General features: G+C 43.5%; 1 protein-coding gene and 1 pseudogene across 1 annotated transcript in view; both read right to left on the reverse strand.

Moving 5' to 3' along the window:
- Positions 1 to 9,720: 9,720 nt before the first annotated feature.
- On the reverse strand, positions 9,721 to 17,960 carry LOC134809073 (zinc finger protein 562-like; annotated as a pseudogene).
- A 91-nt stretch (positions 17,961 to 18,051) lies between these two features.
- ZNF846 (zinc finger protein 846) overlaps positions 18,052 to 25,005 on the reverse strand; it is an 80,937-nt gene continuing 73,983 nt past the window's right edge. Inside the window, exon 9 of the transcript XR_010153694.1 lies at positions 18,052 to 24,197. The gene's annotated coding sequence lies outside the window, so the exon portion shown is untranslated. The remainder of the gene's footprint in view (positions 24,198 to 25,005) is intronic.

A 25,005-nucleotide genomic window follows, 5' to 3' on the forward strand; every position in this document is an offset into this window, starting at 1 on the left:
ATAGGAACTCTTGTTGTACTTCTTATCATTTCTACCATCTGACCATTTTGTTCAGACCAGCTGAACATAGTGTGGCTGGGGCATGCAGACTGAGAGGTGCAATTCAAGCTAAACATCCCCTTAGGGGACCAATCAATAAAGATTCCATAGGAATCATTGTGTGGCACCTCTGCCTGTTCTGCAATGCAATTTTCCTAAACAAGCACATTCATTTTTTCTAACTGGGTCCAATCCTGTTTACAAATAGGTTTTTGAGGGTGGTATGCCTCAATTATAGGAGCAGATTTATTATGGTAAATACTGAGATCAGAAAGCATGTGTAACTGGGTCATAGAGTGATTGCATCCAGGCATTATTGCCAGCCAAGATTGATCAATATGCCCAATAAGTATAATTGTTCCCTGTGTCAGCTCTTATTGAAGGAATACTCACAGCAGTGGTGATAACCACTATGATAGCTACCATTAAATTATTCATTGTGACTGGCTGTCCCACTTTCCTCAGTTTTTCTTCCACCATCTGTGACAGCTTCTTGATCTGTCCCCAGGTGGGTGGCTGTGTTCAACGGGTGTTACTCGTGACAGTTGGGGTCCTCCTCAGCATCAGTCTTGACATGGCTGCAACTGGGGGGTCCTTGGGATCCTCCCGGAGTCTCTTCCTTGGCATCTGGCTCATGATAAGGTTTCAGGTGTCTTGATGGTATCCAAATTGGCTGTTGATTTTGGCCTGGAGAAACACAAGCATAACCTCTACCCTAAGTTATTATTTTACCTATTTCCCATCTTTTTATTATTGGATCTCTCCACCAAATCAGTTGTTCTGTTTCTGTCTTTGCAGCTGGTTTCTGTAGATGCTGTTCAGCTGCTGATAACATCTGGCCTTTGGGCAGGTTCAAAAAATTTAATGTTAATAATGTTAGATTCACTTGTATCTGTGTGGTTCCATATTCTCTGTCTCCCCTTTTCTGCTTTTGCAACTGCTGTTTTAGGGAGAGATTCATTCTTTCCACTATGGCTTGTCCTTGAGAATTGTATGGGATACCAGTAATGTGTTTAATACTCCACATAGAGAAAAATGTAGCTAGAGATTGGCTAGTATAGCCTGGGGCATTATCTGTTTTAATAGAAGCTGGAATGCCCATCACCACAAAACACTGCAAAAGATGATGTTTTAGACAGGCCAAAGACTCTCCTGATTGGCATGTAGCCCATATCAAGTGAGAAAAGGTGTCCACACATACACATATATAAGCTAGTCTCCCAAACGAAGGAACATGTGTGACATCCATTTGCCAAAAAGAGTTAGGTTCCAATCCTCAAGGATTAACTCCTCCTGTAAAAGATGAGGAATGTACCACTTGGCAAGTTGGGCATCACTGGATAATATTTTTAGCTTCTTTCCTGGTAATTCTGTATTGGCGTTTGAGACCAGAGGCATTAACATGGGTTGAATTGTGAAAATGTCTAACATTAGATACTGCATTAGCATCTAGGCAATCAGCCATTTGATTCCCTTCAGTCAAAGGTCCTGGAAGAGGTGTATGAGCCCTAATGTGACTGATGTAAAAAGGGTGCATTCTACTTCTAACTGCTGCTTGCAACTGGGTAAATAAAGTCATCAGTTGTTCATCTGTATGAAATAATAACTGAGCATTTTCAATTAACTGTCTGCAATGAACCACTATGAAGAATCAGAAATCACATTAATAGGCATATCAAAAGCAGTCAATACCTCAATTACTGCTAGAAGCTCCGCTTTTTGAGCTGAAGTATAGGGCATCTGGAAAACTTTACTTTTTGAGACAAAATAAGAAGCCTTACCATTACTAGACCCATCTGTAATAACATTCTCAGCACCTTCAATTGGTTTAAATTTAGTTATTTTGGGGAGAATCCAATTAGTTAATTTCAAAAACTGAAACAGCTTTGTTTTAGGAAAATGATTATCAAGAATACCCACAAAGTCAGCTAAATGGGTTTGACAAGTAAGACTATTTATAAAAGCTTGCTGTATTTGTGCCTTTGTGAGAGGGACAATAATTTTTCCAGGATCATATCCATGTAATTTAACAATCCAAGTTCTCCCAATCCCTATCATAATAGCAATTTCATCTAAATAAGGAGTTAGAGTCCATGAATTAGTATGTAGAAGAAAAACCCACTCTACTAAGTCCTGTTCTTGGACAATAACACCAGTAGGTGAATACTGAGTTGAAAAAATTAGCAAATCTAGAGTCTTCTCTGGATCTATTCTATTTATTTGAGCTTTATGGACTTGTTTCTCAATCAGTTGTAACTGCCTCAGCCTCCTTTGTTAAATGCCAAGGGCTAGTGAGACTAGGATTTCCTCTAAGGATAGAAAACAGATTACTCACGGCATAGATAGGAATGCCTAGAGCAGGCCATATCCAATTAATTTCCCCTAGTAATTTTCAAAAGTCATTTAATGTTTTTAATTGATCCCTACATATGGTTACTTTCTGTGGCACAATGATAGTGTCATTTACTAAGGTCCCCAAGTAGGAGTAAGGAGTAGTAGTAGTCTGAATTTTCTCGGTTGCTATAATTAAACCAGTGCAAGAAATCGAATTTTGCAAGTGATCATAACATTGGAGTAATATTTCTCAAATGGGGGCAGCACAAACTATATCATCCATATAATGAATAATGTAACACCAAAAATTTTTTACAAGAAGGTTCAATTGCTTGCACCACGTAAGTCTGGCAAATTGTTGGACTGTTTAACATGCCCTGTGGCAACACTTTCCAATGATAATGCTTAGCAGGCTACAGGTTGTTTACTGCAGGAATTGTAAATGCAAACCGTTCACAGTCTTGCTCAGCTAAAGGGACAGTAAAGAAACAGTCTTTTAAATCTATGACTATTAAAGTCCAGTTTTTTGGAATTATAGCAGAAGAAGGCAATCCTGGCTGTAATGCTCCCACAGGTTGTATAACTGAATTGATAGTTCTTAAGTCAGTTAACATTCTCCATTTACCTAATTTTTTCTTAATTAAGAAAACTGAAGCATTCCAAGGGGAAAATGTTGGAGCTATGTGCCCATTTTCTAATTGTTCAGTAACTAATTTCTCTAAAGCCTCCAGTTTCTCTTTACTTAGCGGCCATTGTTCTATCCAAATTGGCTTATCTGTTAACCATTTTAAAGGTATAGGTTCTGGAGGTTTAACAATGGCTGCCATCAAAAATGATATCCTAATCTTTGGCAGGAACTTTGTCTTTCCACTTGAAGTGGTTTTTTCAAATCTTGCAAATTTTTTTCTAGTCCCATACCAGGGACATACCCCATTTCATGCATCATACGTTGATTTTGAGGGCTATATAATTGTTCTGGAATTAGAACTTGTGCTCCCCATTGTTGTAATAAATCTCTTCCCCATAAATTTATAGGTACATAAGTTATAATTGGTTGAATAGTCCCAGGTTGTCCATCGGGCCCTTCACAATGCAAAATATAACTACTTTGATATACTTCAGGGGCATTACCAACTCCAACTATGTTAAATTGAGCAGGTTGAATTGGCCACATGGATGGCCAGTGCTGGAGAGAAATGATTGAAATGTCATCTCCTGTGTCTACCAAACCTTTAAATTTCTTTCCCTGAACAGTTATTTCACAGGCAGGACATTTATCAGTAATTTGATTTACCCAATAAGCTGCTTTGCCTTGTTTATTTGTGCTTCCAAATCCTCCTGTTCACTTAATTTCACTTTTCCCCATTCCCAAATGTGGCACAATCAGGGGCTGTGCTATGCACTCTCCTGGCTCTGCTTTCCAGGGAACAGAAGTAGATATAACAATTTGAATTTCCCCAATGTAATCTGAATCAATGACTCCTGTATGTATTTGTATGCCTTTTAAACTTTAACTAGGCCTTCCTAAAAGTAATCCTATTGTCCCTGCTGGCAAGGGTCCACAGACTCCTGTTGGGACCTTTTGCAAGGCTTCCCCAGGCAGAAGGCTTACAGCTTTTGTGCAGCATAAATCTACTGCAGCACTACCAGCTGTGGCAGGGGACAGATATTGTACAGGGGTGAGGGAATGGCCTGAGTTGGAAATGCCCCACTTTAGAATGGGGCCCAGGACTGGCCCCTCATGGTGTTTCCTGAAATCGGGTTCCCATCTTTATCAAACTTAGGGTGACACTGATTAGCCCAATGTTTTCCTTTTTTATATTTTGGACATATTTCAGGATCAGCAGTTTTCTTTCTTCCCCTATCTGGCAGGCTGACTCGCTGATTTTTTCTACATTCTTTTTTAGTATGACCATGCTTCCCACAGTTAAAACAAGCTCCAGGAAATGGAATATTTCCTTTATCCACTCTCAGTCCTGCCATTGCCTGTGCCAACAAAGTAGCTTTATGCAGATTACCTCCGATACCATCACAGGACTTGATATAATCAACTAAATGTGCTTTCCTGAATTTAAAAGGAAAAGGCTCAAATGTAGCTATAATATTTCCCTGTTGATCTAGGGGGTGTATTCTAACAGGGAACTGCCAAGCCTCTAAATCACCCCTCGTCTAGCTTGCTGAATTCCTGCTTGAGCTCAAAAAGTCACTGGGGCAACTACTTTTCACCCAGTGTCCTCCAGAAAAGAAAGATCTGGAGGGTCTTTTTCTTCAAAATAATAATGAGGGAGTGCAGAAGGGTAGAGATGAACCTCTCCCTCCTTTGCTGCTTTAGCTTTAGCTGGCAAATAAACCTGCTCTGTAACCTCTTCTGTTACTTTGTTATACTCTAGTTCCTCGTCATCATCAGCGTGAAAAAGCTCCAAGGTGAAACGAACCAGACCCCACACCTGTCCCATTGTTACCCTGATGCTTCCAAGCTCCCCTTCTTACTCACCATGGGGATAGCTTTAAGAGTGCTCGGGTGTCCTCCAGCTAGTTTTCCATTCCAACCATTGCTCTGGTGACACTTCGACCTGGATTCAAACCCCCACGATGGACACCACTTGCCGAAACCAGCCCGGCCAGGGAGACCCTAACCCAGTGGTGCTAGAGGAATTAACGACACACACACAGAAATATAGAGGTGTGAAGTGGGAAATCAGGGGTCTCACAGCCTTCAGAGCTGAGAGCCCCGAACAGAGATTTACCCACGTATTTATTAACAGCAAACCAGTCATTAGCATTATCTCTATACATGTTAAATTAACTAAAAGTATCCCTTATGGGAAATGAAGGGATGGGCTGAATTAAAGGAATAGGTTGGGCTAGTTAACTGCAGCAGAAGCATGTCCTTAAGGCACAGATCGCTCATGCTATTGTTTATGGCTTAAGAATGCCTTTAAGCCATTTTCCGCCCTGAGCAGGCCAGGTGTTCCTTGTCCTCATTCCGGTAAACCCACAACCTTCCAGCGTGGGCATTAGGGCCATTATGAACATGTTACAGTGCTGCAGAGGTTTTGTTTATGGCCAGTTTTAGGGCCAGTTTATGGCCACATTTTGAGGGGCCTGCTCCCAACAGAGAAGAAACAGGGGATGACAGAGAGAGAGAAAAAAAGAGAGAGTGCAAATGAGATAGAGACTTAAAAAAAACCCTATGAGTCTAAAAATAAAAAATGTAGAGAGAAACAAAAAAATTAGAGACAGAGATAGAAGGAGAGAATGAGTGAGAAAGAGACTAAATGAGACAGAGATCAGAGAGGGACACAGAAAGTGAGACTAAGGAGAGAAATAGTGTAGAAGAGAGAGGAGGCCAGGAGCAGTGGCTCACACCTGTAATTCCAGCACTTTGGGAGGCTGAGGCAAGTGGATCACGAGGTCAAGTGATCGAGACTATCCTGGCCAACATGGTGAAACCCTGTCTCTACTAAAAATACAAAAAATTATCTGGGCATGGTGGCAAGCGCCTATAATCCCAGCTACCTGGGAGGCTGAGGCAGGAGAATCGCTTGAACCCAGGAGGCAGAGGTTGCAGTGAGCTGAGATCACACCATTACATTCCAGCCTGGGCAGAAAGAGCAAAATTCCATCTCAAAAAAAAAAATTGCAAAAAAAAAAAGAGGAAAAGACAGGAGACAAAGAGACAAAAAGTGAGTGAGCAGGTGAGGAGAGAGATCGAGAACTATGAGAGACAGCAACTAGTAGAAAAAGGAGGCAGGAGACTCCTTGGGTGCCACGGCACCCACACCATCCTCTTGCCCCTGTCATTTGGACCCAATAGCTGACCCTCGATAGAGGAGAGCAGACCTCGCAGCAGCCTGAGCCTGGGCAGCCGTGCCTCCACCATCTCCCTACTCAGCAGCCTAAGTCCCAAGCTATATGTGATGCAATTCTCAGAGTCCATGGATGTGTAAAAATGTATACTCTGGCAAACAACTTACAGATAGTTGCCTAATATATACATACATACATACATATATGTGTGTGTGTGTGTGTTTGTGAGTGTATATATATATATACACTAATAAGCAAACTCTAAGAAAGTCACCCCTTGGAGGAAGGGAGCCAGGATTAAGGCCGTTCTAAAGTGTCCAAACTGATTACACCAAAATGGCCCCAAATTGGTTGCCTAAAGTACCTACTAGTAATGTAAATCACCTTACTCACTAGGTAGAGGCTATTCTCTTTTCAAGTGCAACAGCCAGTAATGTAGTTAAAGCATTAATTGAAAATATTATACCTAAGTTTAGATTAATAGAAAATACTGATTCAGATAATAAGACTTATTTCACTGCACATGCCATTAAAAAATTAGCCCAAGTACTAAACATAACATAAAAATACCATACCCCCGGCACCCACCTTCATCAGGAAGAATATAAAAAAAACAAACTCTAAGAATTCACCTAACCGAATTAGTTTTAGAGATTCGGTTACCATAGACTAAATGCCTCCCCATTGCCTTGTTAAGAGTCAGGAATGCCCCTCGGAAAGATGTTGGCTTATCCCCTTATGAAATGGTATATGGGTTGCCTTATTTACACTCCACTGCTGACATTCCTACATTCGAAACAAACAAACAAAAAATCAGTTTTGCAAAAACTATATACTTAGTCTACCTTCCACTCTCTCTTCCCTCAGAACTAAAGGCCTTTTAGCACAGGCACCACCCCTGGATTTCCCAGCACACCTGCATCAACCTGGAGATCACATTTTCATTAAGAGCTAGAGGGAAGCAAAACTCGAACCGGCTTTGGGAAGGACCCTTCCTAGTGCTTCTAACCACCGAGACCACAGTTGAAACAGCAAAGAGCATGGACCCATCACACCCGGGTCAAAAAAGCACCACCCCCTCCAGAATCATGGACAGTTATTCCAGGGCCAACTCCAAACAAGCTAAAGTTAAAACGGGTTTAATCCTCTTATGTTGCAACTCTTTCTTTTCCCCTTCTATTACTAGTCCTCTCATCATTAATGTAACTAAGTCAAGTTCACCCCAAACTATTACTTTTAATGCTTGCCTTTTGATGCTCTGTGGAGATTTACCAAGCCAGAGGCAACACTCCACTTCAGAACAGTATCTTTGTCCTTCCTAGCTCTCCTCAGACTAAAAATCTGTTAACTAGGATAAGTTAGTTTAAAAATAGTTTGACAAAGATTCCAGTATAAACTGGAATCTTGTCCTCCTAGGGCAGAGCTTCTCTGCCAAAGTTGGTCCAATGCTCTATAAAATACTAAAGAACAAGGATAGATTGCCCTAACTAGTACTTGCAGTTTCTTAAAACCATATATTTATTTTACTAAAGCACTTACCCCTCCCAATTGTCAGCTGAACCAACATAATCCAGTACAGATTACCATCTCTGCTCCCCAGAGTTCTTCCCCTTCATTAAGCTATGTGTATAGTATAAGAGCAGAAGTATCAGGGAAGGATGCTTTAGGATCCTTTAAAATGCACTTCATTGTTTCCCCACCTCCTGCACCCCCTTCTCCCTCTCCAAAGTTCTCTGCTAGTCAAATCTTTTCTCATTATATACCCAATGATAAAACCAAAGTACCTGTTACAGAGGTTAAAAATTTAAAACAAACTATAGCAATTAAACAGGGTATCAAGACACAAATGCTTGGCTGGAATGGATTAAATATTCTGTTCACAGGCTAAACTAAAGCGACTGTTACACTTGTGTGACAGGCAAGCCAGAGACCCAAATTGTCCCCTTTCCACTTGGGTGGTCCTCTCATGGACTGGGCATAAGCTGTATGGTAGCTGGGCATAAGCTGTATGGTAGCTGGGCATAAACAGTATGGTAGCTGTATGCTAGCCCCCTTCCAAAACCCCACAGCCTGGGGTGATGAGTCATGCCAAACTCTTTCACTGCTGTTCCCTGAGGTCAAGAGCCCTAAGGGTCAGCCCCTCAGGGCCATCTGGCCTCCAGTCCCTAATATTAACTTCACCTCGTGCCTTTAACTGCAGGGGGAAAAGTTAGCATTCCTTGGAGACTTAACAGGGTGCAGTGAAACCAAGCCTTTTCAAGAGCTTACCAATCAGTCTGCCTTGTTCATCCCCAAGCAGATGTGTAGTGGTATTGTGAGGGACTATTGCTGGGTACTCTGCCAAGCCATTAGGGTGGCACTTATGCTCTAGGCCTTTTCCAGGTGAAAAGGCCATCATTTTTCCCCTCTCATTTCATCAACCAAGAAAGATAATGGCAAAACACCACAAAAACAAAAAATGCCCTTCGTGAGTCCTTTAATCCTCATGTTTATATAAATACTATTGAAGTTCCACAAAGAGTACCAAATAAATTTAAGGCCCATAATCAAATAGCTGCAGGATTTGAGCCTATATTGTTCTGGTAGTTAACTATAAATAAAAATGTAAGTTAAATGAATTACATCTATTACAACCAGCAACAATTTAATTATACCAAAGATGCTATTAAAAAAATAGGTCAACAATTAAGGCTCATCAGTCAAATGACTTAAGAAAATAAAATAGCATTAAATATAATACTAGCAAAAAAAAAGAGGTAGAATTGGTGTCATAATTAAAACTCAATGTTGTACTTTTATCCCTAATAGCACTGCCACCAAGGAATCATAACAAAAGTACTACAAGGCCTTACTACTTTGTCCAATAAGCTAGCTAAAATTTCTAAAATAAATAATCCCTTCACTAATTTATTGAAAAATGGTTTAGCAAGTTAGAAGGACTTATGTCCTAAATCCTCACTTCCCTTGCTATTATACTAAATGTGATCATTCTTGTTAAGTGTTGTATTATCCCTTGCATCCATAAGCTAATTCAGAGGCTTATAAAAACAGCTCTCATTAAAACCTTCCCCAATTCTCCTCCACCCTATTCAGACAAACTTTTCCTTCTAGATAATAATTTTTTAAAAATTTGACAAATTCAAGCCACATTAAATAAATTTAAAGAAGGAAGTGTATAAATTCAAGAGGGGTCAAATTGTTAAAAACAAATAGTTCAAACAGTTCCTCTTCAAAGAGTTTCACTTTGTTACAAACAAGGTATTCTTCTCCATGAGGTCTTCACTTCCTTGTACTGTCTCTCCTGAAGTCTTATTTCCCTGGTCTAAATAATTCTTGCCTGCCAATCTATCAACCCCTCCTGCCCTGCTGTGCTCAGACATGCCCGCCAGGAAATCACCCCCTCCCTGCTGTAACAGCTTTACCCGCAGAAACCGTTCTTCCCTGCACTCTTCTAATTAGCTAATTACATTTAGCTAATTAGCTAATTAATAATTAGCTAATTAATTAGCTAATTAATTTAGCTAACTGTGCGGCCGACCCCAACCAATAGGGGAATGAAACAGCAACTAAGGCCAACAGGGTTAGGGATTAAAAACCCTCTCCATTAAAAATGCTCTCCATTGTGTGATGTGCTCTCGCCATTGCTCCATCCACAAGATACACCCTTCTATAGAAGTAAATTTGCCTAGCTGAGAAAACTTATATTCAAATGCTATTTCTTTTGTGGCACTAAAAATTTGCCCCAACAATAGATTTCTGTGGTTTTAACCTCACTTATTTAAAATTAAATGGATTTGTAAGCCATTTGGTCTGTGGTATTTTGTTATGGTGGCCTGAGCTAAGGCAGATTTTGTACTGAGAAGTAGAGGTACTGCAATTAAAAACAAACAAACAAACAAAAAACTAAAAACGTGAAGCAGCTTTGAAACTGACAAATGAGTAGAAGCTCGAAAAGTTCTGATGTGCAAACTGGAAATAAGGTTGATAAGGGTGATTCTGGTGAGGTGTCACTGGGGAATGAGGAACATGCTATTGGAAAATGAAGAAAAGACAACCCTTGATATAAAGTGGTGAAGAACTTGGCAGAACTGTATTCTAGCATTTTGTGGAAGGTAGAGCTTCAGAGAGATAAAATTGAGTATTTATCACTAAGATCTGTAATTAAAGTGTTAAAGGACACAGGAAGCTTCATTCTTCCTGACTGCTTACAGGAAAATGCAAAAGAGAAGACTTGAATTGCAGAATAAATTGTTAAGGAAAAAGAAACCAGAACTTGGAGATTTGGAAAATTCTCAGCCTATTCATACTGCAAAAATTAGAAAACTTGTACTGAAGAGAATCCTCAAAGTGTGGCTGAACAATCATCTCATAAAGAGATCATGAGTGGGATTCATGGACTATATCAGCCATCTTAAGAGAAATGAGGAGAGAGACTGGATTATACTAGAAGAGACACTGCCACTTACATTGTGCCACCTAAAATGGACAGAGAGGGCAGAACAGAACAGGCAAGGCTGTCACACTTCTTAGATTTTACAAGAAGGGGTCACAGAAATAATCAGCTGTGAAACTGCACTGGCAGTAAAAGATGGTTTCATTCCTGCCATGATCTGCAGGATCCCTGGGAACAGAGAAGACTCTTGGAGGAGCATCTTTTAACAACCCAACTCTGGGGCCTACATTATCTTGGCTTCTGGTAAATTTTGACATGAATGTGCCACTGGCAGCCACTAACCAACAGGGGCTGGGGTCAATCTGCATGATTTATCTCATACAGAACTTGTTAATGCTATGATCTTAGGAATCTAATCAGCAAGGTGAGGCAGCCTGCAGTACTGACCTCACCATCCATGACCCTTCTTCACAGATACCAAGACTCAGGCAACCATGAAGTTGTATTCAGAAGTTGTAGGTTTAATTTCAGACTCTTGGGATGGCATCTAAGGCCAGTCCATCAGCCATTACAACCCTCACAAGGCATTTAGGACAAATCTGATAATCTTTTGGTGTCACTGCCAATAATTAAAGATGGCAACTGATGAGCTAAATGGTAACACTCATACCCTTATATTCATAGGGTTTCTCCCCAGTGTGAATTCTTTTTTTTTGAAATGAAGTCTCACTCTGTTGTCCAGGCTGGAGTGCAGTGGCTCAATCGATCTCGGCTCACTGCAACCTCTGCCTCCAAGGTTCAAGGGATTCTCCTGCCTCAGCATCCTGAGTAGCTGGGACTACAGGTGCATGCCACCATGCCTGGCAAATGTTTCGTACTTTTAGTAGAGATGGTGTTTCACCATGTTAGCCAGGATGGTCTCAGATCTCCTGACCTCATGATCCACCCACCTCGGCCTCCCAAAGTGCTGGGATTACAGGCATAAGCCACTGTGCCCAGCCATGATTTTCTGTTTATCTAGGTGTGAGGAAACAATAAATGCTTTCCCATATTCTTTACATATGAAGGGTTTCTCTCCAGTATGAGTTTGCAGGTGAATATTAAGGGATGAGGAATATATAAATGCTTTCCCACATATCTTGCATACAAAGGGCTTTTCTCCACTATGAGTTTTCAAATGTTAAGTACGATGGGAAGAAGTAATGAAGGTTTTCCCACATTCAACACATTCATAAGGCTTCTCTCCCATCTGAATTATTGTATGTTGAGTAAGGCCTGAGGATCTAGTGAAGGCTTTTCCACATTTGTTACACTGATAGGGTTTCTCTCCACTGTGACTTCGTAAGTGTATAGCAAGGCCCGTGTACTGAGTGAAGGCTTTCCCACATTCCTTACATTCATAGGGTTTTACCCCAGTGTGAGTTCTTACATGTTCAGTAAGTTGAGTTGATCTAGTGAAGGCTTTCCCACAGTCTGTATATTTGTGTGGTTTTTACTCCAGTTGGAGTTTGAATGTGATCATTAAGATATGAGGAATTTCTAAAGGAAATTCTACATTCTTTACAATCAAAGGACTCTCCTCTTTATGAGTTTTCACATGTGCAGAAAGTTGAGAAAAATTAGTGAAGGATTTCCCATATTTCTTAGTCTTTTTGAATTTCTTTCCAGTATGAACTGTTACACACTGCTTTAGGTGTGAGGAGGGTGTGATGATTCTCCCACATTCCTGAAATTCAGAGTTTCTCACCAGCATGAATTCCCATGTGATTATCAAGGCTTGCAAAACACTTAAAGCCTTTTCCACATTCCTTACATTTGTACGGTTGTCTTGCATTGAGAACTTCAAGATGTTCAGCAAGGCCTGGAGTTAGGGTGAAGACTTTTCCACATGGATTAAATTTAGAAAGTTCCTGTCCAATAGAGGCTTCCTTGTGCACACTAAGGATGTCTTTTCCATAACAATTACCCTCAAAAGTGTTCCCTCCATTCTGAGCTCTCGTGTGTGTCTTAAGGAAAAACAGCTCCCTGAAGACCTCTTCACAATTCTTACAGAGTTTCCATCCACTGTAGCTTCTTGTCTGCTGATGAGGGGATAAAGGATTTAAAACATTTTCCAACATATTAAGAGATTTCACCCATTTGAACACAGAAACATTATTTTGATGACAATTATTATTTTACTTTTCAATGATTAAATTTTTTTTGAGACAAAGTCTTGTTCTATCTTCCAGGCTGGAATGTAGTGGCACAATCTGGGCTAACTGAAACCTCCACCTCCCAGGCTCAAGCGATCCTCATGCCTCAGTCTCCCAAGTAGCTGGGAACACAGGTGCTGCTAATGCACCCGGCTAATCTGTACAAAGTCAGCCACAAACGCCGGCCCATGTTCTGAGCTGATTCATAAGGGCAGTCCAAACCCAGGAATAAGATCTCAGAGAAGCACACGGGTTACCTCGTAGACCTTTTCAGTTGATGTTGGATAAGCCTCCACCCACCCAGAGTAAGTACACACAAGAACCAGCAAATACTTGTTACCTCCACATTTTGGCATTTCTGTGAAATCCACCTGAAGATCCTCAAAAGGAGCCGTACATAAGCTTGTATGCTGGGTGGAACAGTGAGGCCTTGCCTCGCATTGTGCTGTCAGCAAGTAACGCACCATTGTGCTACTGCTTTGGAAGGGCTGGCAAGTGTGAGATGTAGAAGTACCGGCCTAACAGTTTTTCAAGTGACTCTTGACCTAGATGAGTGGTTTCGTGCATGGCCAATACGATTGTGGCTCCCATCAACTGCAGCACAGCTACCTTCCCATCTGGCAGTCTGTTCCATCCTCCTTTTATTACTTGCCCCCCTTCTGCGTGGAAGAAGTCTTTTTCTTCCTTAGAATAGGTAGGTACCAGGTCAGGTGTTTGAGGAAGTAAGGGGGCTGCTACCGATGCCCAGTAAGGCGTAGATGCTGCTTTTCGAGTTTCTGAATCAGCTCGAGAGTTTCCCAAGACCACTGAGGTGCAAGCTCGCTGGTGTCCCCTGCAGTGCATGACTGGCACCTTCTGAGGTTTCCACACTGCCTCTAATAATTGTAGAATATCTTGTTGATATTTTGTCCTTTCCCCCAGAGTTTAACAGGCCCTTTTCCTTATATAATGCTCCACGCACCATGCACTTGGAGGGTTAGAAAGGCATATCGAGAGTCAGTGTAGATGTTTACAGTCTTACCTTCACTGAGTTCTAGAGCCCGAGTTAAAGAATGAGCTCAGCCTTCTGGGCTGAAGCACCCTGTGGCAACGGTTTGGCTTCAATGACAGCATCCAAAGATACCACCGCATATCCTGCACATCTTTCTCCTTGTGGGTTGATGAAGCTGCTCCCGTCCATGTATAAATCCCAGTCTACTGATGCCCATGGCTGGTCTCAAAGGTCAGGTCTGCTAGAATAAACTGAGTCCAACACCTCTACACAGTTATGCTTGACTGGGCTGATACTGGAAGCAGGGTGGCGGGACTTAGGGTGTTACAGATTTCAGTGGTTATGTCGGCATTTTCACATAGCAAGCTTTGGTACTTGGTTAATTTAGCATTTGTTAGCCAATGATGTCCTTTGGTATTCATCAAGGTTACCACAGTATGGGGGACGTTTATATTCAGGTTTTGCCCAAGGGTTAGTTTATCTGCTTCTTGTGCTAACAGGGCTGTTGCTGCCAGGGCCCTTAGACATGGTGGCCAGCCTTTGGAAACCCCATCTAGTTGTTTTGAGAGATAGGCCACTGGCCTTGGCCAGGGCCCGACAGTCTGGGTTAAAACCCCAACTGCCATTTTTTCTCTTTCTGACACATAGAGTGTAAAGGGCTTTGTGAAATCTGGTAGTCCTAGGGCTGAAGCCGACATAAGTTTTTCCTTTAACTTACAAAAGGCTTGCTGTTGTAGAGGCCCCTGTTCAAAAGACTCCTGGTCGCCCCCTTTGTAACCCTGTACAAAGGTTTGGCTAGTACTGCAAAGTTTGGAATTCATAATCTACAAAACCCCACAGCTCCTAGGAATTCCCTTACTTGCCTTCTGGTTTTAGGTTCTGGTAGGTTGCAGATGACCTGCTTTCTTTCTGACCCCAGGGTGTGCTCCCCTTTCCGAATAGTGAATCCCAGGTAGTGTACGTGCTGTCTGCAGATCTTAGCTTTCTTCTTGGACACCTTATATCCACAGTCTTCCAGGTGTCAAAGCAGGACATCCGTCCCTTTTGTGCACCCGACTGCTGTGGATTGTCCCAGCAGAACGTCGTCCACGTACAGGAGCAAGATGCGGCCTAGGTCTTCAGCAGGAAGCTTTTGCAGGTCTCAAGCCAGGGCCTCCCTGAAGATAGTAGGGGAGTTCTTGAACCCTTGGGGAAGCCAGGTCCATGTGTACTGAGTAGTGACACCTGACCCCAGATCTTCCCATTGAAAGACAAACAGCTTCTGGCTCTCAGGAGCTAGTCTGATGCTAAAGAAGGTTTCTTTTAAGTCCAGACAGGTAAACCAGCTGTCCTCAGCTGGCAGCAGTTCTAACAATGTGTAAGGGTTAGGAACTGTTGGTGCAGAGTCACTGTAGCTTGGTTGACCAAGCGCAAGTCCTGTGCTGGCCGGTAGTCCTTGGTCCCTGGCTTAGGGACAGGCAGCAGAGTGGTGTTCCATGGAGACTGGCAGGGAACTATAACTCCACAGGCTTTCACGCGCCTGAGATGAACCTGGATTCCTTCAAGAGCTTCTCTGGGAACCGGATACTGCTTTTGTCTAACTGGTTGGGCCTCAGGCTTAACTTCTATGAGTATGGGGGCTTGGTTGACTGCCAGTTCCAGAGGATTATCTTCTGCCTATACTCGAGGCCATTGTTTAGCTAGAGCTGGTTTTATCTCTTGGCCTGGCTCGGTTAGAAAAAGTCTCCATTATTCTCCCTGGGGGACTGTAAGGGCTGTGATAACTCCTGTTCCTGGTAATTTTAGATGTAAAGAGCTCTGTTTTGTAAAGGAGCTGGTGGCTCTCAGCTTGCTAAGCAAGTCTCTTCCCAGCAAGAGCAAGGGACAGTCAGGCATGTACAAGAACTGGTGAACTATTTCATGTCCCCCCACCGAGGAGGTCTGTGGTAGACAGAAAGTCTGCTTAGTGGAAACTCCTGTTGCTCTGATTATATCAGTGGTTTTCTTGGATAACGGGGTGACCAGGGTGGTCACTACTGAATGTTCAGCACCAGTATCGACCAAAAACTTAATGTCCTTGCCCCCAATTGTAATCCTGACCGTGGGCTCCTTGGGGGCACTTGAGCCCGGTCGCCTTCACTCTGGTGGTCCTTCAGCCAGATTGAACAAAGCTCCCTCATCTTTATCTGAGATCTTTTGTTCCGAATCTCCTTGCTTTTCCTTCCGTTAGGGACACTTATCTTTCCAATGTCCTATTTCCTTACAATAGGCTCATTGGTTATGTTGCAAGCATGGGCGATTAGACTGGGTATTCTTCCCGGAACCCCCCTTTCCCTCTCCTTTTGGGGGAATTCCCCTAATGGCCATGGCCAGTAAGTTGGTGTTTCGCTTGGCCTGGCGTTCACCTTCCTTACGGCTTTCTCTGCAGCTTGTTGCATCTCTGTTCACAAACACTTGATTGACTATTTCCAGTAACTGCGAGGTATTCATACCCACAAACCCAGCCTGTTTCTGCAATTTTCTCCTGGTATCTTCTGCGCTTTGACTAACTAAGGCCATGTTAATCATGCGCTGATTTTCAGGGCTATCTGGATCAAAAGGAGTGTACATAAGGTAAGCCTCACACAGTCTTTCATAGAATTGCGCTGGACTCTCCTCTTTTCCTTGGATGACCTCAGAGACCTTATTTACATTTGTAGCCTTTTGAGCCCCTTTCTTTAGACCTTCTATTAATGCCTCACAGTAGCCTCTCCACGTCTGGTCCCTTGTTTGGGTCCCATTGGGGGTCTGTTCCTGGCAGCTGAATTCTTATATATTACTGGGGGTTTTGGTAATCTGCTGGGACGTACTCCTCTAGCCACTTAGTTGCTGCCTGGAGCACCCTTCGCTGTACGTCTGTATTAAAGAGGTGCATGAGTAGCTGGTGGCAATCAGCCCAAGTAGGATTATGAGTCTGCATAATAGTTTGGAGCAAGTCAATTAAAGCTTGAGGCTTTCTGGTGTAAGATGGAGTATTATTTTTCCAATTGAGGAGGTCAGCAGAGGTGAAAGGTTGACACACAAAGGCATGCCTTTCCACCACGTCTCCATCCTCATCTACCCCAGTATATCGCTGCTCTCTCAGGGGTGTTTGGATTCCAGTCTTGGGCTGTAAGCGAGCTGCCAAAGGAGGAGTTTCTCCCACAGCTTCACTTCCTCTTTTGTCCACTCTGGGTGGTCTAGGAGTGTGGCTATCTGGCAGAGGTATAGGTGCTGTGGGCTCAGGAGTGGGGAGCCCTTCCTCTCCATAAGGAGGGGGTACTGCTGGTACCAATTCCTGCCATGATTCTTCTGGTGTTGGGTCTGACAGGACTTTTGGTGCCGATTTCCCTTGGTGTGTGGAGCAAGAACCTTCCTTAACTGTCCCTTTCCTACTAGTACTGCTACTGCCTGTCATCTTAACCACTGTGGGGGATCCAAAACTAACTTTAACCAAGAATCTATATACAGGAAATGATCTGGGTGCCTGGCTTACGGGTTACCCTGTGCCATACCTTCGAGACAAGGGACCTGTCTAGGCTTCCTTCTGATGACCAACCCACCTCTAATGCAGGCCAGTCTATCTCACACAAAGTTCTAAGTTTTCCTGCTGTCATAGTAACTCCATAGTCTCCCTTAAATCCCTTCTTGAAATTTTTCAACATATTACTAGTGGGGTGGGCTTACTTTGTCTGACCCATGTTTCCTTGAGACAAAACACCACACTCAAACCACACGCACACCAGAAAATAAAGAATGAGTAAAGAGGACACACACACACTTTTATAGTTTATGTCAAACCAGAATCAGAACAAAATCAGAGTATCAAGGAATCCAAGCCAGGTCAAAACCAAAACCAAAGTATCAAGCAATCCCAGTCAAGTCAAAAACAAAAACCAAAGTGCCAGTACAGGCATGTCATGGGTGATCAGGCCACGCTTCCACTCAAATGGAGTGGGCAAGTTCCAAAGACCAGTCTTACCAAGTTTCAGATGTCCGGACTCCAAGTGCCAGTTCCTTCCCGGTGTTCAGCCACTGCATTGATCCTCCACGGGGGCCTGCCACGCACTGCTCCGGCGAGGCATTCCACCGGGGCAATTGACTACCTGGGAATGCTCTCAGGATCCGAGTCGCTCAAGCTGGCCAGAGTCCCCCACAGGGATGCTCCACAGGGCAGGCCTAAGCCACCTAAGGGGCTGCCTCAACCTTCCATTAATCACCTCGCTTCCCGGTCAGGGAATCAAGAAAGTGTAGCAGGATGAGCCACAGACAAGAACCCCTCAGACACCGAATTGTAGAAGGAAAGGGCTTTATTCAGCTGGGAGCATAGGCAGACTCACATCTCCAAAAACAAAGCTCCCTGAGTGAGCAATTCCTGTCCCTTTTAAGGGCTTACAACTCTAAGGGGGTCAGTGTGAGAGGGTTGCGATGGATTGAGCAAGCAGGGGGTACGTGACTAGTGGCTGCATGCACCTGCACCGGTAATTAGAACAGAACAGAACAGTACATGTTTTTTCACAGTCCTTTTCCATACAATGTCTGTAATCTATAGATAACATAACCAATTAGGTCAGGGGTCGGTCTTTAACAACGAGGCCCAGGGTTTGACGCCGGGATGTCTGCCTGTGGGTTTCATTTCTGCCTTTTAGTTTTTACTTCTTTTTTTCTTGGAAGGCAGAAATTGGGCATAAGACAATATGAGAGGTGGTCTCCTCCCTTACTTTGACCAACATCTCCCCAACCCATACCCCTAAGCCCCTGGTAACTACCATTCTATCTCTCCTTCTATGAATCCAACTTTTTAAATTATACATACAAGGGAGATCATCTGGTATTTGTTTTTCCATACCTGGCTTATTTCACTTAACATATTGTCCTCCACATCCATCCATGTTGTTGCAAATGACAATGTTTCCTTTTAAAACATATACCACTTTTGAATGTGTTTTATTCAGTCTACAAAGTCACCTATGAGACATTCAGTGGGGTCACAGAAGGAAAGTGCTTTGCAAGCCAGGCGAGGTGCCTCATATTTTTAATCCCAACACTTTGGGAGGCCAAGGTGGGTGGATCACCTGAGGTTGGGAGTTCAAGAGCAGCCTGGCCAACATGGTGAAACTTCATCTCTACTAAAAATACAAATATTAGCTGGGCATGGTGGTGCACACCTGTAATCCCAGCTACTTGGGAGGCTGAGGCAGGAGAATCGGTTGAACCCTGGTGACAGAGGGTGCAGTGAGCTGAGATTGTGCCATTGCACTCCAGCCTGGGTGACAGAGCAAAACTCCATCTCAAAAAAACAAAACAAAACAAAAAAACAAAGCAAAGTGCCCTGCATCAAGTTCAGGCTGCTCTATAACATTCTCAAGCACTTAGTCCAAATGATCTAGCAGATCCAATCATACTCAATGCCTCCATAGCCTTCTCTGGCAAGCACCAATAGGAGACGCACAGCACAGTAGTGTGGAGCAAATCCATGCCATCTTCTGCAGGAAACTACCCTCTTTTTGAGAAACACCTTGGCTCTGGTACTAGGTAGAAACAACTGACCGGTGATTTTTTTTTTTTTTTTTTTTTTTTTTTTGAGACGGAGTCTCGCTCTGTCACCTAGGCTGGAGTGCAGTGGCGTGATCTCGGCTCACTGCAACCTCCGTCTCCTGGGTTGAAGTGATTCTCCTGCCTCAGCCCTTCTGAGTAGCTGGGATTACAGGCGCACGCCCCCACACCTAATTTTTTTTTTTTTGGTATTTTTAGTAGAGACGGGGTTTCACCACATTGGTCAGGCTGGTCTCAAACTCCTGACCTCATGATCCACCTGCCCCAGCCTCCCAAATTGTTGGGATTACAGGCGTGAGCCACCGTGCCTGGCTTAACACGTGATCTTAAGATTATGTTAGTGAAGCTGATCCATATCACTGTATCTACCTTTATTACTTCATTTGCTGTAGAGCATTCCAGTAGTATAATTATGCCACAATTTACCCATTCTGTTGATCTCATTTGAGTAATTTCCAATTGAGGATTACATCAAATAATGCTGGTGAAATGTTTTTACTGTTATCTTGATGCACACTGGAGCCATTACTCTTATGTTAGAGCGCATGTACGTGTACAAATTTAGTAGATGTTGCCAATAGTTTTTGAAATTTTCTCTAATACTCTCTGCAACCAGCAGAATATGCACATCCTCATCAGCTTTATCTTCAGAACATACCATTTTTTTCTCTATGTCCAGCTAGCTCACTGGGACCCCTAAGTGACAAATACAGATGGTAATGTGAGTATTTCTTTTTTTTTTTTTTTTTTGAGACAAGAGTCTTGCTCTGTTGCCCAGGCTGTAGTGCAGTGGCACGATCTCAGCTCACTGCAACCTCCGCCTCCTGGGGTCAAGCAATTCTCTGCCTCAGCCTCCCCAGTAGCTGGGATTACAGGTGCCCAGGACCACGCCCAGCTAATCTTTGTATTTTTAGTAGAGACGGGGTTTCACCATCGTGGCCAGGCTGGTTTTGAACTCCTGACCTCATGATTCACCCTCCTCGGCCTCCCAAAGTGCTGGGATTACAGGCGTGAGCCACCGTGCCTGGCCCAATGTGGGTATTTTTAAGCCTCATGGTTCCTTCAGAGCTTTCTGGCAGCCCATGTCAGCAAGGGAGTCTTCTGATTTCATTTACCCATGGAGTGAGTAGATGTGTCGGTGACATAGGAGTCTCACACGGGACTGGTAACTCTGTACATTTCTTCTGGGAAATGGAGTCCTACTTTGGGTAGGAAGAACCCAAAGTTGGACTGAACACCAAGGAGAGCCTTGCCCTTCCATATATGAACACATATTTGCTAAGATTGATAATTAAGTGAATTTTCACGTAGAACTTATTTTCAAGTGCTCAGCCAGCCACTGATTCTGATTCTTTCAATTAATTTCCTACTTAAGAAAATTAGTTTTTCATGAGTAGAATAAAGTGATGATTAGACATCATTTTTTCTGTAGTTATAATGTTGTAGATTAGATTCATCCCTCATTTTAATCCCCAAAGAAAATTCTATCAAACCTAAGAAAAACCCTTGATGTACTCACCTCTCACCGTACATATGTAATCAGCCAATTTATATGATGCTTTCCTTAACTCCTACTCCCTTTCCTTTCAATATGGCTTATTTAGACACCATCTTTTTGGTCTCACCTTAAATAGAACTCACTTTTCTTACATTCATCTATTCCCATATATACACATAGAAAACAATACTGTCCTCTACTTCCAAAACGCTCATCAATTTGTAATAATAAGTCAAGCGCAGTGGCTCACGCTTGTAATCCCAGCACTTTGGGAGGCTGAGGCAGGTGGATCACCTGAAGTCAGGAGTTCAAGACCAGCCAGGCCAACAGGATGAAACCCCCATCTCTAGCCAGGCGTGGTGGCGCATGCCTGTAATCTCAGCTACTTGGGAGGCTGAGACATGAGACTTGCTTGAATCTGAGAGGCGGAGGTTGCAGTGAGCAGAGATGGCACAACTGGACTCCAGCCTGGGCAACAGAGGGAGACTCTGTCTCAATTAAAAAAAAAAAATTGTAATGAAACATTTATTTGCTTGGTTAGACGTCTGCCCCTCCACTAGTTTACAAGTTCCCTAAGAGCAGCCCTTGGTTGGATTTTTTTTTTTTCATTATGCCTTAATGAACCATTAGCATTAATCACTTTATAAGAAATACAAAAAATAAAAGAAATAGTTAAACACACCATAAGACTACAATCAGAAATATTAAAATGGGTGTCTTTCTGAAATAATATGTGACTCTTCAAAAAGTTGATTTGACAGAGAAACAATAGTAACTGGTCTAGGTTCAAAGATACTAAAGGCCATAAACTTTAAATAGATCTTAGGTCCCAAGGGCCTATTTTGGAACCATGTAGAGAATTTTGTTTTTACAAAGTAGATACTAGATGAGTCGTTCTTTTTTTTTTTTGAGGCACAGTCTCCTTCTGCCACCCAGGCTGGAATGCAGTGGCGCGATCTCGGCTCACTGCAACCTCCACCTCCCGAGTTCATGTGATTCTCCCGTCTCAGCTGGTGGGATCACCGGTGCTGGCTTTATTTATTTATTTATAGTAGAGATGGGGTTTCGCCATGTTGGCCAGGCTGGTCTCGAACTCCTGGCCTCAAGTGAGCCACCCGCCTCGGCCTTCCAAAGTGCTGGGATTACAGGTGTGAGCCACTGTGCCCAGCCTAAATGACTTTTTTTTAATTTTTCTTGGTTGAAATACAAATACTGTGGTTTTAGTAGACCAGTATCCTTTATCTTTAGAAAATGCATTACCAACTACCTGAAAGTCAAGTATCAATTTCCTGCAATTTTCAACTTACCCTCAAATACTTCACCATAAAAGGTATTTTAGTTTTCTAGGGAGAGGGCGAATGGTAAATTTGATTCCTAATACTAGTGCAACAAAATCTATATCCTTTCCTCCTGGGTGCCCATTTTTGTCTTTTTGTTTAAGAGGCAAGGTCTTGCTCTGTAGCCCAGGCTGGAGAACAATGGCGTGATCATAGCTCACTGTAGTCTGGAACTCTCTGTCTCAAGTGATTCTCCCGCCTCAGCCTTCCGAGTAGCTGGCACACACCACCATCTCTGGCTGATTTTTAATTTTTTTTTTTTTTTTTTTTTGTAAAGACGGGGTCTCGCTATGTTGCCCAGATTGGTCTTGTACCCCGGGTACGAGACCCCGTACCCCGGGTGGGCCCCTGGTTTGTTCGTTTGCTTGGGTTTTTTGTTGTTGTTGTTTTTGAGACAGAGTCTCGCTCTGTCACCCCAGCTGGAGTGCAGTGGCACGATCTCAGCTCACTAACTTCCTCCTCCTGGATTCAAGTGATTCTCCTGCCTAAGCCTCCCAAGTAATTGGGATTACAGACGTGCGCCACCACGCCTGGCTAATTTTTTTGTACTTTTAGTAGAGACGAGGTTTTGCCATGTTGGCCAGGCTGGTCTCAAACTCCTGACCTCAGGTGATTTGCCTGCCTCGGTCTCCCTAAGTGCTGGGATTACAGGCGTGAGCCACCGCACCTGGCCAGCGCCTGTTTTTAAAATCTGTGGGGAGGTCCAGGCCTACGAAGTTCAGATCAAAATAGCTTAGCATTCTTATTTTTCTTCAGTAGAAAGACCTGTTTGTGGTCTACATAATTTTATATTTCCGTAGAGAAATATGCACTCCCTGGATACTTATTAAAGTGTCTTTATAACAGAATGTAAGGCGTCAAAAGTACGTTTATGACGCATAAACAAAGGAACATTCTCAGGTGAAACATTCGTTCGTATAACAAGATGCCCCCTTGAACCATCCCTCACCCAATGCTCACCGGAATGCGCGGGAATCGCAGGGTCTGTAAGGCAGGACGACGATGGGGGACAAGTTAACGTGGCTCAAGTGGAAGAAATTCTTTTCCTCATAGAAAAAACTCACAATGGTCTTTTTGGAGGCTTTTGAAGGGAACTCTATGGGTGAGCGCGGCAATTATCGACCCCGACCTTCGCGAGGACTGACAGCACGAGCGGCCTCGCAGACCTACCTGACGCGAGCACAGCAGGCCAAGCCTCTCTAAGAAGGCCCCTCGGCAGCTTCGGATAAACTTCAACTCTCACCACCCGTTCCACTACCAGTACACTTGCTCCCTCCGAAATCAAGGACAACCATGGGGAAACCTCGCTCAGGCTCGCGGAGCCAGTACCGGAAAAGAGGGTGGCGCCTCGCTCGCGTCACTTCCGCTTACAGCCTCCAGCTAGGAGAGGCTCTGCTGCTCGTGCTTCAGCCTTGCTGGAAGACATCACGTCGAGAAATTCTAGTTTCCTCCCGCGTGGGTGCAGCTGAGACTTGCTGTGGACTCACAGAGGAAGCTGGAGTCCCCAGGTTCAGAGAACAAGGTTGAAGTTAGTCAGGCCTGTGGAGGGAGCTATGGGCCAGGGGCACGGGCCCACGCTAGAGGACCAGGAGGAAGGTGAGGCCGGGCCCAGAGGACGAGCTTGAGGTTAGAATCAGGCCTGTGGGCTGGACTACGCTGGGGGAGGAGCCATGTTTGGGGGCAGAGCAGAAGGTGGGTCCAAGCCCAGAATACCAGGTTGAGATCAGGTCCAGTCCTGTGGATGGTAGAAGGGCAGGGAGGAAGGTGGGGCCTGGCCCCAAGTAATCGGCCTGTGTGGGCCTCCCAAAGTGGTGGGATTACAGGCATGAGCCACCGCGCCCTGGCCCTGGACTCTCAATTCTATACCATTAATCTGTAGCTCTGTCCCTAAGCCAGTGCCACATTGTTTTGATTACTGCAACTTTGTAGTAAGTTTTGAAATCCAGAAATGGGAGTCCTTCAACTGTGTTCCTCTTTTTCACAATTGTTTTGGCTATTTGGTGTTTTTTCCATTTCTGTTTGAAGTTTAGGATTCACTTGTCAATTTCTGCCCAGAAGCCAATGTCAAAAAAATAAATAAAAATAAATAAATAAATAAAAAAGCACTGGAAAAAGCAAGATCTTCATTAATTTTAGTCACCTGTACCAGATTTCTCTTTCTTTCTTTCTTTTCTTTCTTTTTTTTTTTTTTTTTTTTTTTTTTTTTTTTTTTTTTTGAGATGGAGTCTCGCTCTGTCACCCAGGCTGGAGTGCAGTGGCACAAACTTGGATCACTGCCACCCCCGCCACCCAGGTTCAAGCAATTCTCCTCCCTCGGCCTCTACAGTAGCTGGGATTACAGGCTCCCACCACCCTGCCCGGCTAATTTTTTTGGGGGGGTGGGGGACAGAGTTTCACTCTTGTTGCCCAGACTGGAACACAATGGCATGATCTCAGCTCACTGCAAATTCCGACTCCCGGGTTCAAGTGATTCTCTTGCCACAGCCTCCCAAGTAGCAGGGATTGCAGGCACCTGCCACCACGCCCAGCTAATTTTTGTATTTTTAGTAGAGACAGGGTTTCACCAGGTTGGCCAGGCTGGTCTTGAACTCCTGACCTCAGAAAATCCACCTGCCTCAGCCTCACGAAGTGCTGGGATTACCGGTGTGAGCCTCAGATTTTTCTTTAGGCATGGAAGTGTAGGGGTCTACATTAGGAGAGAGTTAAGAGTGTAACAGTATCATGGGTTAAGCAGAGCTCAGGAGGAAAACCAAAAAATATTGTATCCATTTTGTACCTTAGGAAAGGCCATCCATGAGCATCACTGGGTGGAGATTTTTGGGTAAGAGGTGTATAGTTTCTAGCACAAGGGTCAA

Source organism: Pan troglodytes, chromosome 20, assembly GCF_028858775.2.
Source record: "Pan troglodytes isolate AG18354 chromosome 20, NHGRI_mPanTro3-v2.0_pri, whole genome shotgun sequence".
In the NCBI taxonomy this organism is placed as follows: domain Eukaryota; kingdom Metazoa; phylum Chordata; class Mammalia; order Primates; family Hominidae; genus Pan; species Pan troglodytes.